The sequence below is a fragment of the Lactuca saligna genome, chromosome 9 (assembly GCF_052625555.1).
Source record: "Lactuca saligna cultivar CGN05327 chromosome 9, ASM5262555v1, whole genome shotgun sequence".
In the NCBI taxonomy this organism is placed as follows: Eukaryota; Viridiplantae; Streptophyta; class Magnoliopsida; order Asterales; family Asteraceae; genus Lactuca; species Lactuca saligna.
In genome coordinates this window covers 98255599-98268610 of record NC_136425.1, presented here as the reverse complement: position 1 = coordinate 98268610, position 13012 = coordinate 98255599, and the positions used below count along the sequence as shown (strand labels likewise).

Below are 13012 nucleotides of genomic sequence, written 5' to 3'. Positions count from 1 at the left end.
CAACTCATCAAGAAATCCTAAAGATCCCTAGCCTAACTCTAGCATGCTGTTCTATCAAAGCTCAATAAAACAATTGTCATGTATCGTACTTTGGGGTTACTTACTGGCTCCGGCTGATCGTACCTCCGCATCCTCCTTTACTTATTTTGAAAACCATTTTAAATTTTCTTTTGAAACCCTCCTCGATTTGAGACTGGAGTCACACAAGTGTTCCTCCAATTCACTCAAACCAAGGCTCTGATACCAACTTGTAACATCCGAAAAATACAACCAATTTAAATTTTTCAAAACAACCCGATTTTTCATTAAATTGTTTACAAAAAGATTTTCAATACAAATCATTTAGAGTATTCCCAGAATCACATTGCTACAAATCATGAGGAGCGGTACGATCGCACCTTCGCCTTGCCACGGTCTCCTGAAGAACCTGAAAACATTAAACCACAACTGTAAGCCCGAAAGCTTAGTGAGATACCCCCAAAATACCAACCACGTATACGCCCTTCCAGGCTGCGACCTTCCGGTCCAAAACATATTGCCTTCCGGTCCATAACATATAAAACATACATAACATAACAGAACATAGAACAGCCATCCATATCGGGTCTACTGTGTGACTGGTCTGCCGTATCGGGCCTTCAGTCCACCGGATCCATCCTCCAGGTCTAGTCATGTCCTTCGAGTCTACAGTGGGGTTGGTCCGCCCGTATCGGGCCTTCAACCCACCTGGTCCACTCTCTGAGTCTACAGTGTGACTGGTCCGCCCGCATCGGGCCTTCAGTCGGCCTGGTCCACTCTCCGAGCCTCGGCACATCTGGTCCGCCCTCGTGGGGCCTATAGCCTATCCGGACCGCTCGCTGGGCCTTCGGAATAACCGGTCCGCCCTGGGTATCTTGGCCTACAGCACAAAGCAGGACCCGCCTCAACCCATCTCCAGTCCAAACAACCATGTGCACGAAACATACAATCATATAATAGTCATAGTCAACAAACCGAGCAAGCAGATCACATAGCATATCATTACCCTAACCGGGTTACCAACCTAACCGGTCACTAGCATAGCATCACTCTATATATCAGGAAACTGAACTTAACAAGGTCTCCTAGCATGTACCATCCTAGCTACCAGGATGCAAACACATCAAACAATAACATAATAACCATATCCGAATCTCAATCCAATAAAGGGCCGGCCTTGGTGCCTTAGAACCTATTGATATAGTGAGGATAACTCACCTCGAAACTGCCGGCTGAAAGGATAAGATCCCGCTGCTCCGAACTCTGACACGAACTCCTCCACTGAACATCAAAACATACAACTCAATAAATACCCTTAATTACCAAAATACCCCTGGAAGACAACTGGTCAACCTTGGACAAGTCAAAGTCAACCCCTGACTGACCCTACTCGCCGAGTCAACCCGATGACTCGCCGAGTCCTTATGCTCAGGACTTCCCTCAATCAGCGACCCAACTCGCCGAGTCACCCCAAGACTCGTCGAGTCCAACAACTCTAAGTCCACTCGCACCCAACTCACCGAGTCATCCCTTGACTCGCCGATTCCTCGACTCAACCAGAAATATGGGGACTTCCTCGACAAGACTCGCCGAGTCCAAGAACAGACTCGCCGAGTTAAAGGCTATCTTCAACCTACTCGCCGAGTTGTTCTTCCAACTCGTCGAGTTCCAGGCCATCTTCAAGCAACTCGTCGAGTCCACCCATGTGACTCGTCGAGTACCACCGGTCTGAATCCATACAGAAGCATCTCAGGCCATGCAATTGATCCAAAACATAGATCCAACCTCCTACAATCCATCCATCACGTAAAGTGGCAAACTTTACGTGAATCTAAAGAGATCTAGGCCTTATTCACCTTAGAACCAAGGTTTGGGACATGATAGCTCCATTAACAACACAAGAACAGGGGCTTTAATGCTCTTAAGATCTTCTCCACTCCAGATCTGAGGTAGCAACCTCAGATCCATCCTCCAAACATCAAGATGCCACACAACCAAGCTCCCCACACAACCCCAAAATGAGAAACTAGGAAAACACAGCCCAAGAACGAAAGTATTACCTCCAAAGGATGCCTCAACAGCAATGAAACTCGAATCCAAGCAAAGCCCTTTGATCCAAGCCACTTCTCCTTCAAGATTTCTTCAACCAACACCTCTCCAAGCTCTAATTTGCTCAACAATGGGACTCTCCACGAATTTAGGGTTTCTGGGACTCAAGAGGGGAATAGAGGAGGCTGTGGAGGGGCATAATGCTCTTTATATATGGCTCAACCCCGAAAATTAGGGTTTTCTCCATACAGCACCTACTCGCCGAGTCCATCTTTGGACTCGCCGAGTAGGCCACTTGATACGCGACCATAGTCGCGACCTGACTCGCCGAGTCTATCCATGGACTCGCCGAGTCACCCTCCGAAACTTACACTTTTAGCCCTTCAACCCTACTCTTGCGATTCCGGGATGTTACACCTAATAATCATTGAAAGTCTCATTTTGACATTGGCGGATTCCACAAGTCTCATTTCTAAGACGTGAGACTCTTGAAGCGGGATAGAACTTGTCATGAAAAGCTCTTGCCATGTCGGTCCATGAGTTGATTGACCCCGGGGGAAGATAGAATAATCAATCATTTGCTCTATCGGCCAATGAAAAGGGGAATGCCCTTAATTTGATTTGGTCATCGGTTGACCCTTTTGGCCTCATACTAGTGCAAATAATGTGGAATATCTCTAAGTGCTTATGAGGGTCTTCATTCTCTAATCCATGAAAAGTTGGAAGGTGATGGACTAAACTTGACTTCAATTCCGAACCTCCTTCTAAAATGGGGTTATTAATATCGGTTGGACTTTGTGTAACATTGGTTTCCATCATTTTCCTCAATGTTCTTTCGGGAGCTTCCCCGTCGTCCCCCATTGCAATTGGTTCTATGATAGGTGGATTTTATTGCAAGGGTGGTGTTTCGGGAATTTCTTGGCGAGGATCGGGGCTAGAATCGGGTTCCGTATCACTTGATGAAGTGGTTTCAACCTCCGGATCCCCATGAGTATTTGAAGTTTGACAACGTTCTATTCTTTTTTCCTTCGCCAAACAACTCCTAGAGGCATCCCTCCAAACAACCATGTCCAATAGAGAACTTAAAACTAATAATTACATCATTGTATCCATAGTAAAACTATAGCCAACATTCACTAACTTGGATACAAATAATTAGTTTTAAGTTATATTTGATACGTATAGAGTTGCATTAAGACTTAAACAATAACCACTTTCTACAAAAAATAATGTATGTGGGTCAACTACTTCTATGTTTAAGTTTTCATCATTCCCCGCTTTATTTGCTAATTGATTTTATTCCAACTTTCAGATTATATGGAATTACTAACATATAAGTCATGGAAGTGATAATAAATCCATCATGTATTTATATTGACGTTATGTTCAATGAACTTATAAATCATAAATGCATATAACTTACCTTTCTTTCCAAGCCATTATTTCCTTTTATGGAAATCACATTAAGTATGCCCTTTGGTATGGAAAATTTTGCAACAAGGTTTCCTTGAGGCTTACTTGTGTCCGTATTTTAGACCTTATTATAATTATCATTATTACTTAATACGTGCCATTTTTAATTGATATTAAAATGATTTCATGGGATGACATAATAAAACATATCAATATAGCTATTTTTAACACCAAAATAATAGTTCATGAAAACACCTTACTCAATTATCAGTTTCGCTTTGGCTAGACCTGCAATTGAATATAATGGCGTCCTAAAATTATGCTACGCCACATAAATATTGCAATCATCTTTGGGCAGAAATACAATATTTATGCATATTATGCTAAAAGTTCATTGTTTGAATTATTAGCTAATTAGCCTTTGGGTTCCTTGAAAAATAATCCAATCAACTGCTTAATGTGGTGTTTAATTAAATCCAATATCGAAAACTTTGAGTAACTTTTCTTTGGTCCAGTCACTTAAGTCTAACATCAAAGTTACCACTTATCGTTTAATATTAAGATATATTTAACGACGTTTATTTATGAATGCATAGTAAAACACATACATTTCTATGTGAATATGATATGTAATATGTTTAAATCAGATTGTATATGAATGTCATATTGAGATTAAAATTAAAATTACATGTTTTATTGGTCATGTGTATTCAAAGAAAAGAAACCATCATAGGCATTCAAACGAAGGTTTGAAGTCTAATATACGTATGATGATAATAATCCTTGCAACCATTACTTCAAATAACACCAAAATGAAAGAATCCTCGACATATTATAAAACATTATTAAGTGACAATATTGACTTTTGATATTGCTAGGATATTGTAAAGATTAATCATATTATAATCTATTGGGGTGTCTATAATTCAATTTGTTAGAAAATCATTGGACCATTCTATAAATGAACATATATATATTGTTATCATTTAAATCTAAAATATTATGGCAAGCGTATAAGATTGTTGATGGACCGATATTCACTTACCATTTGTAGCTTGAGTTTCCGGTTTGACTCAAGATCCTCAAGATCCCTTCCATCTCTCACATTAGGGTTTATCTCCATCTATAAGTATATGTGATGATGAGCAAATCAGAGAGGACGAAACTAATTCACAAATTCGTTTTTCTTGAGTGCAAAGGGTTCTTAGAGTTGTCTTGAGATCAACTGGAAAACCAAGCTTGTTCTTCAGATCCAAAAGCTTCAATGGAAGCAGGTACACTATCTCCTTCTACTATTTTCTTTTATCCAGATTCGAGTATGAAGGTCCGACCTTGAAAACTTCCGCATACATATATAGACTAAGTTATTAAAATACTTACAATTGGTATCAGAGCCTTCTCGAATTTGATAATAGAAATTTTCTGTTGGTTTAAGATCTCTAACATTATATTTGAAACATACCTGTTCTTCGTTACGTCTAGAACTATTTATTTCATCAGATGCTTGATTCTTCTTTGACTGTTGATGAATAACGAAGGATGTAATATATATTTGTTTTTTTTCTACTGAGATTGCTTCTTGCTCCAAAAGAAAAGTAAAACTTCAAATATTATACGATTATCGATATTAAAGGCACTGTATCTTTACTGTTGGCTTTTACCTTTTGTTAATGACATTGCTTTACAATTGTCCAAACAAATGTTTGACTAATAAGTTTGATAGTGACTATTAAAGTCTGTCATGCCAATGCTATGTATTATGTTTTATATATATAATTTTTGTCTTTTGTGAATGGCTATTGATATTTTTGCTTATGTACATATTAGATAACATTAATAAGTATTATTTGTGTCAATACAACTTTAAATTAACATGCAAATATTTGTGGATTGTAATTTGTCTTGAAGTCCTAAGTTGTTTTGGAGACCACATATACATGCACTTTGTTAAAATAAATAAATGTCTTTAGCCTTTGTGTTTATATTATCTCTCGTTTTGATCTGTACATATAATGCACATATATTCTCTAAGCTTTTATTATTATTTGACTTTGCCGTGTATATGATTTAACAAAGCAGTTTTTTTTTATATGATAATGTTTACTGTTGTCAGCATGTCTGCAATTTAATTACGTTAGTGTGCATGCAATTTAATTAAAGAGCTACATTTTTATTCGATAAGCATTGTTAATGATATTTGAATTTATTATCAGTTTTTTTTTATGAAATTATTTTGCTCGTCAATAAATTCAGTTATGACATTATTTATTTTCTTGGCAAATTTATTGACGCAAAGTGATGTTTTTTTTTTGGTGAAAATTAATTTTTTAAGAATCTAAATATTACGGTTTATGTGTTTATTATTGCGGATATCAATCGATCCAAAGGTAGGTTGATATTTTGCCGAATAAAAACGAATATGATAATGAATATGCGACAATTATTTTTGGTTACATGTCGTTAACAAGTCAATCCAAAGAGGAGTTTGTTAAACGGGATGAATTATTGTCAAATATTATTATTAAATTTTATGGTTTATGTGTTTGTCAATGCGGATATTAATCGACCCAAAGGTATGTTAATATTTGGTCGGATAAACATACATATATATAGTGGTAAATATATGATAATTTTTGGGTTTCATGTAATTAATTAGTCAATCCAAAGAGGGGCTTATTGATTAACATGTTTTATTGTCAATATTTTTACTACTTAAACAAGATATCTCTTAAAAGTTAATATTGTTGTTCATAGACTTGATATTAATGTTGTGTTCAGTGGCGGATCTAGAATAAAAAAATAGGGTATGCACATAATAAACTTTGATTAATAATTAAAAAAAAAAACATTTAATATCACAACAAAATTTTACAAATGTTGTCGTCGATTGCTTATATTTTGGTAGTGAGTAACAATAATTTCATCACTAACTTTTGAAAACACATCTTTCTCTATATAAGTTACTAAACAATCATTTAATAATTGATCACCCATACTCTTGCGTAACTTATTCTTCACAAAAGTCATTACCGAAAATGCTCTTTCTACACTAGTTGTCGCCACCGGGAGGATCAACACCAACTTAATAAGTAAATAGACATGATCAAAAACTTTATCTTTATTAGATCTCACCATCTCCTTAGAGAGTTCTTTAAGATCCTTCAATCCTTGAAATCTGTCGTCTTTTTTCATATCGTAGATGTAGTTATCAAGCTGATCACCTAGACGAACTAATTCAACACTTGAAAACTCACTAGGATAAAGTTTTGCAAGTGCAATAACTTTTTCTTTATCAAAATATTTAAAATCATCAACAGGGCTTAAACTAGCCATATTAACAAGTAATTCCATACTAACCTCGTCAAATCGGTTCTTCAACTCTTGAAGTTGCAAATCAATGATCGCAACAAAGACTTCAACTCGAAAATGATGAAGATTCGTGGTGTGTAATTTGCCACGTTTTTTTCTACCAGTCGGGACATATACATCTTCCATATTAGGAGCTTCGATGCAATTTTTTTCACAAAAGGATATGACTGAACTTAAGAGAGGTTCCCACCCATTATCTCTTACTTGTTGTAGTCGTTTTTTGGTCAATGTCACCAACGCCATAGCATTAACTATGTCTTGATCTTTTCTTTGTAAAGCTTTGTTCAAATCATTTGCCACACCAAAAATAATCTTCATCAAATGTATCATGAATATAAAATCAAAACACTCAAGTGAATAACCAACAACATCCGCTTTTAGCCGGTCATCCGAACTTGAAGATACATCTCCAATCTTATCAAGAACCTTGCATATCACAGGATATAAGGAAATAACATTCACAATCAGTTTATAGTGGGATCCCCAACGAGTATCACCCGGCCTTCCCAAACTTAACTCTTGATTCAATCCTTTGCCACTTTCAAGTTTACCATCATCAAATGCTTGTGCAACCTTTTGAGCTTGAGCTTCTCGCAACATTTCTTTTCTCTTACAAGAAACTCCAATGACATTCAATAAGTTTGTAAGTATCTCAAAGAGCCAACCACAATCTATGCTCTTTTTTGAAACTGCAACTAATGTTAGTTGAAGTTGATGAGCAAAACAATGGACATAGTATGCGGATGTGGTTTCTTTTAAGATTAGGGTTTTAAGGCCATTACTTTCACCCTTCATATTGCTAGCTCCGTCATATCCTTGACCTCGAATTTTAGATGGACTTAATGAATACTCCGCAAGCATAGAATAAATTGCCTTTTTAAGAGATAAAGTTGTGGTATCGACGACATGTACAACACCGAGAAAACTTTCAACTATGTCTCCTTTCTTATCTACATACCGCAAGCACAAAGACATTTGCTCATTATGAGTTACATCAGCCGATTCATCCACCAATATTGCAAAGTAATCTTCACCAAGTTCTCTAATAATGTGTTTAGTTGTTTCTTTTGCACAAGCATGTATGATATCTTTTTGAATGGAAGGGGATGTTACTTGTAAGTTCTTTGGAGCATTTTTCAATACAACTTTATCAACTTCCTCATTATGTTTTGCTAACCATTCAAGAAGTTCGAGAAAGTTTCCTTTATTACTTGATTCTTGACTTTCATCATGACCCCGGGTTGGCAATCCTTGATGTAAAAGATACCTTATACATTGTAACGAAGCAAGCAAACGAGTGTGATAATCTTTTTGGGCTTTTGTAGATTGTTGCTCAAAAGCACTTTGTATCGACTTTTTGGGTTTGGTAAGCATCTCAAATTTTTCTCTAGCTCGATTATGGATACTATTAACAGCTCCCACATGTCTATCGAACCTATTTGGCATATTCCAACTTTTAAAGCCATCCGTAACAAAAGCATCTCCACCTTTTCCATTAAATTCATCCTTGTCCCTAAATAAGTAGCATAGAAAACAAAAAGCCGCCTCTTTTTCAATACTATATTCAAGCCATTGATGTTTTATCAAACCAAGTGGGAATAAAGCAACACATATAGCCTCCAAAATCTGTTTGAAGAAATTGATGACCACGTGGTTGGCAAGGACCTCTTTGTATATATTCTTTCATCACTGCATCGTGGTCGTTGGGATGATAATCAAGGATATTCTTCCTCAAGCCTGGATCATGTGGAAATGTATTTACATCAAATTGACTTTCTCTTTCCCTAGATGGAAATTTGGTGCTACCATGTGTGATATTATCGGGCGTCGACGAAGAATCATCTTGAGTCTTTGTTTTCTTTTGAGCATTACCAAACCAATCTAACGTCCCATGTTTCTTCTTGCGTTTTGATGACTCGTTTTCATCATCATTCATTTTTGTCGTAAGAATATATTTAACCTAAAAAGTTCAAAAAAATTAATTATCTAAAAGCGAAACAGCAAAGGAATTAATTAGTAGGATTTACATATACATTTTTTAGTAGTAATTAAACCTAATTAAAAGATAAAATAAAACTATAAATAAAAAAGCTAAACATCTAAACTGATAAACCATAGTTTACTTTATCATTTTAATTTAATACTATATAGCATTTATAAATATATGTATAGTGTTTCTTGTGCATGCCTAGGGAAATTAGTTTGACATAATTACCTACTGACATGCCACATGCTTTTTAACATAGAAAATATAAATTACCATTCACTCCACTAACAATTACGAATACACATGTACTTTTTATTCTCTATTTATCAATATAATAATATTGACAGCTATATGGTACAATTATCAAGAAGACAAGAAAGTAAATTCACTATATCTTTAGCAGTTAGCACATATTCACAAACACAAAAGTGAACGAGAGAAATTGATTTAAAGCTCACAAAATCCAACAAGAAACTATGAACCACTGAAGGCGATTGCGAGAGTAAAACAGAAACTAACCTGAAGAACAAGAGGCCAAGAACCAGAGACGATGCTAGCAAGATATCAAGACGAACAAATTCGAAGTTTCTCACTTTCTTTTTCTTCTGTCAAACTCTATGGTGACAAGAGAGGCGAAAACGTGTCCAACGGTTAGGGTTTCTTTGGGTTTGATTTTTCAGATTTATTTTCTTACCTTTTAGTTGGTTTTATAAAAATTTTGATTTGTGATAAATATAGAGTTTGTATTTTTCTTGGTTCAAATATTTTGTAGCTTTTATATATTGTTGATAAACCCAACTTGATTAGGATTTCTAACGATTTTATTTTATTTTTTCATTTGGATTTGTTTTTAATAATGACATGTATTTACTAAATCAAAAAAAAAAAAAAAAAAAAAAAAAAAAAAAAAAAAAAATCGGCCAAATATAAGGAAAAAGAATCTTAGGTTGAAATTATAGTTTGGGCATGCATTTAATTTGACAAGGGTATGCATTTATAATAAATATATAAATATAAAAAAAATTTAATGAAAAAAAAAAAAGTAATCCTAGTAATTATTTAAGGGTATCCATTTGCATACCCTTCCAATATGCTACATCCGCCCCTGGTTGTGTTGATACCTTGTGATGTCATAATTTGATTTTATTGATTATAATTATGGTTTAATGAGCATAAAAACTAATTAATATTTTGTTCTGAAATACAGCAAATGCTAATTGTGGTATAATATCTTCCAACTTGAATCACATTCCAGTTCTCAATGGGACTAACTTCAAGGAATGGAAAGAGAACATTATGTTAGTTCTCGGCTGCATGGATCTTGACCTTGCACTTCGGATTAAGCAACCCATCCTTACTGCCACAAGTTCAGTGGAGAATAAAAGGGATGCTGAAAAATAGGATCACTCAAATCGCATGAGTCTAATGATCATTAAGCGCGGCGTTCCAGAAGCCTTTAGAGGTGAAAACAAGCAGTCTATTAATGCTAAAGATTTTCTTGCTGAAATTGAACAACGTTTTGCAAAAAAATGATAAGGCTGAAACAAGTACCTTTTTGAAAAAGTTGATTTCAATGAAGTATAAAGGCAAAGGAAACATAAGGGAGCACATCATGGAGATATCTCATCTTGCTTCAAAACTTAAGGCATTGAAACTAGAAATTTCTGATGATTTTCTAGTTCATTTGGTATTGCTTTCTCTTCCTGCACAATTTAACTAGTTCAAGGTCAGTTACAACTACCAAAGGGACAAATGGACTCTTAATGAGCTCATTTCCTTTTGTGTGCAAGAAGAAGAAAGGATGAAGCAGGAAACAACTGAAAGTGCTCATTTTGCTAGTACTTCTAAAGTTAAGGGCAAAAGAAATAGAAAAGAAGCTGCTAATAAGGGACCAATGCAAAAGAAACAACATTTAGGCAATGATCAAAAGAAAAAGGAATCGGGACCTCCTAAATGCTTCTTTTGTCAAGAGCTTGGTCACTTGAAGCCGGATTATCCAAAATACCACGCTTGGAGAGTTAAGAAAGGTATAATCCGTGCTTTGGTCTATTCTGAGGTTAATTTAGTTTCTGTACCTAGAAATACTTGGTGGATAGATTCTGGTGCTACTACTCACGTAAGTGTTTCTATGCAGGGTTGCCTGAACTACCGAAAACCAAATGATGCTGAAAGATATATCTATGTGGGTGATGGCAAGCAGGTAGAAGTCAAAGCAGTTGGCACATTTCGTTTATTACTAGATACTGGTTTTTATTTGGATTTTCAAGACACTTGCATTGTACCGTCTTTTAGACGCAATTTGGTTTCTGTTTCTAAATTGGATAAATCTAGTTATTATTGTTCTTTTGGAAATGGTGAATTTAGTTTGTCTTTAAATTTAAATGTTATCGGTAGTGTGATAAGTTATATATGTTTGATATTGTTACTTCATATAATGAAACCTTGCACGTGGATTCACGTGGTACTAAGCGAAAATTAAATAATGAAAATTCAGCAACATTATGGCACAAACGCTTAGGCCATGTCTCAAAAATGAGAATTGATAGGCTTGTATCAGATGGAGTGTTAAGTAACCTCAACTTCACAGATTTGAAAATTTGTATTGAATGCATCAAGGGAAAACAGACAAAAACCAAAAGATTAGATGCCACTAGGTCTTCAGATGTCTTAGAATTGATACATAAAGATATTTGTGGACCATTCCCTTCGGCTTCTTGGAATGGTCAACTATATTTTATATCATTCATAGACGATTACTCACATTATGGGTATCTATATCTTATTCATGAAAAATCTCAGTCACTGGAAGTGTTTAAATCTTTTAAACTTGAAGTTGAGAACCAACTTAATAAAAAGATTAAATGTGTTAGATCTGACCGTGGTGGTGAGTACTATGGTAGATATGATGGATCAGGTGAACAACGTCCAGGACCTTTTGCTAAATTCCTAGAGGAATGTGGAATCGTCCCTCAATACACAATGCTAGGTTCGCCAAGCATGAATGGTGTATCTGAAAGACGCAACAGAACTCTTAAGGATATGGTAAGGAGTATGATAAGTCATTCTACTTTACCAGAGTCACTCTGGGGTGAAGCACTTAAGACTGCAGCTTACATTCTTAATAGAGTACCAACTAAAGCAGCTGTTAAAACACCTTATGAGCTTTGGATAGGGAAAAAGCCTTGTTTAACTCATCTTCGTATCTGGGGATGTCCAGCTGAGGCAAGGCCTTATAGGCCGAATGAAAAGAAATTGGACTCCAAAACAGTTAGCAGCTACTTCATTGGCTATTCTGAATGATCCAGGGGTTATAAGTTTTATGATCCTGCAACAAAATCAATTTTTGAAACAGGAACTGCAACGTTTTTTGAGGATGTTGAGTTTGGGGGGAGAAATAAGGTTAGAGACATTGTCTTTGAGGAGGAATCAATCTCGATTCCTACTCTTACTTTTGAAGATACACAAATTAATGTGCCTGTCGGAGAAGAAGTAATTCAGGAACCTCAACAAGACAATGTTAGTCACTCTCCTGTTCATAATGAACAACCTCAACAACCTCAACTTAAGAGATCCACTAGAGAAAGGAGAAGTGCAATCCCTTTGGATTTCCATGTATATCTCCAAGAAAATGAAGAACCAGATGGAATGATTGAAAATGATCCAATCAACTTCTCTCAGGCCATGCAAAGTTCAAATTCTCAAAAGTGGATTGATGTCATGAATGATGAGTATAAGTCCATGCAAGACAATAAAGTTTGGGAACTTGTTCCATTACCTGAATGTACAAAGCCTATTGGTTGCAAATGGATTTTTAAGACCAAAAGGGATTCAAAAGGTAATGTGGAAAGACATAAGGCACGTCTTGTAGCTAAGGGCTATACTCAAAAGGAAGGAATTGATTTTAAAGAGACATTCTCTCCGGTTTCATCAAAAGATTCGTTTAGGTTGATCATGGCACTAGTTGCACATTACAATCTTGAGTTACATCAGATGGACGTTAAGACAGCATTTCTCAATGGTGACATTGATGAAACTATATATATGGTGCAACCAGAAAACTTCGTATCGAAAGACTCAAAGGAAATGGTTTGCAAACTAAATAAATCTATCTATGGACTCAAGCAAGCCTCCCGTCAGTGGTACCACAAGTTTCATCAAATCATTGTCTCATTTGGT

At 35.8% G+C, this 13012-nt stretch overlaps 1 long non-coding RNA gene across 1 annotated transcript; it reads left to right on the top strand.

Annotated features, from left to right (window-relative positions):
• The first annotated feature begins 4666 nt into the window (after positions 1–4666).
• LOC145017796 (uncharacterized) lies at positions 4667–11158 on the top strand. The gene is made up of 3 exons (XR_013666667.1): positions 4667–4754; positions 10044–10863; positions 10971–11158. It is a non-coding gene; the product is annotated as an uncharacterized LOC145017796 (long non-coding RNA).
• The last annotated feature ends 1854 nt before the right edge of the window (positions 11159–13012 follow it).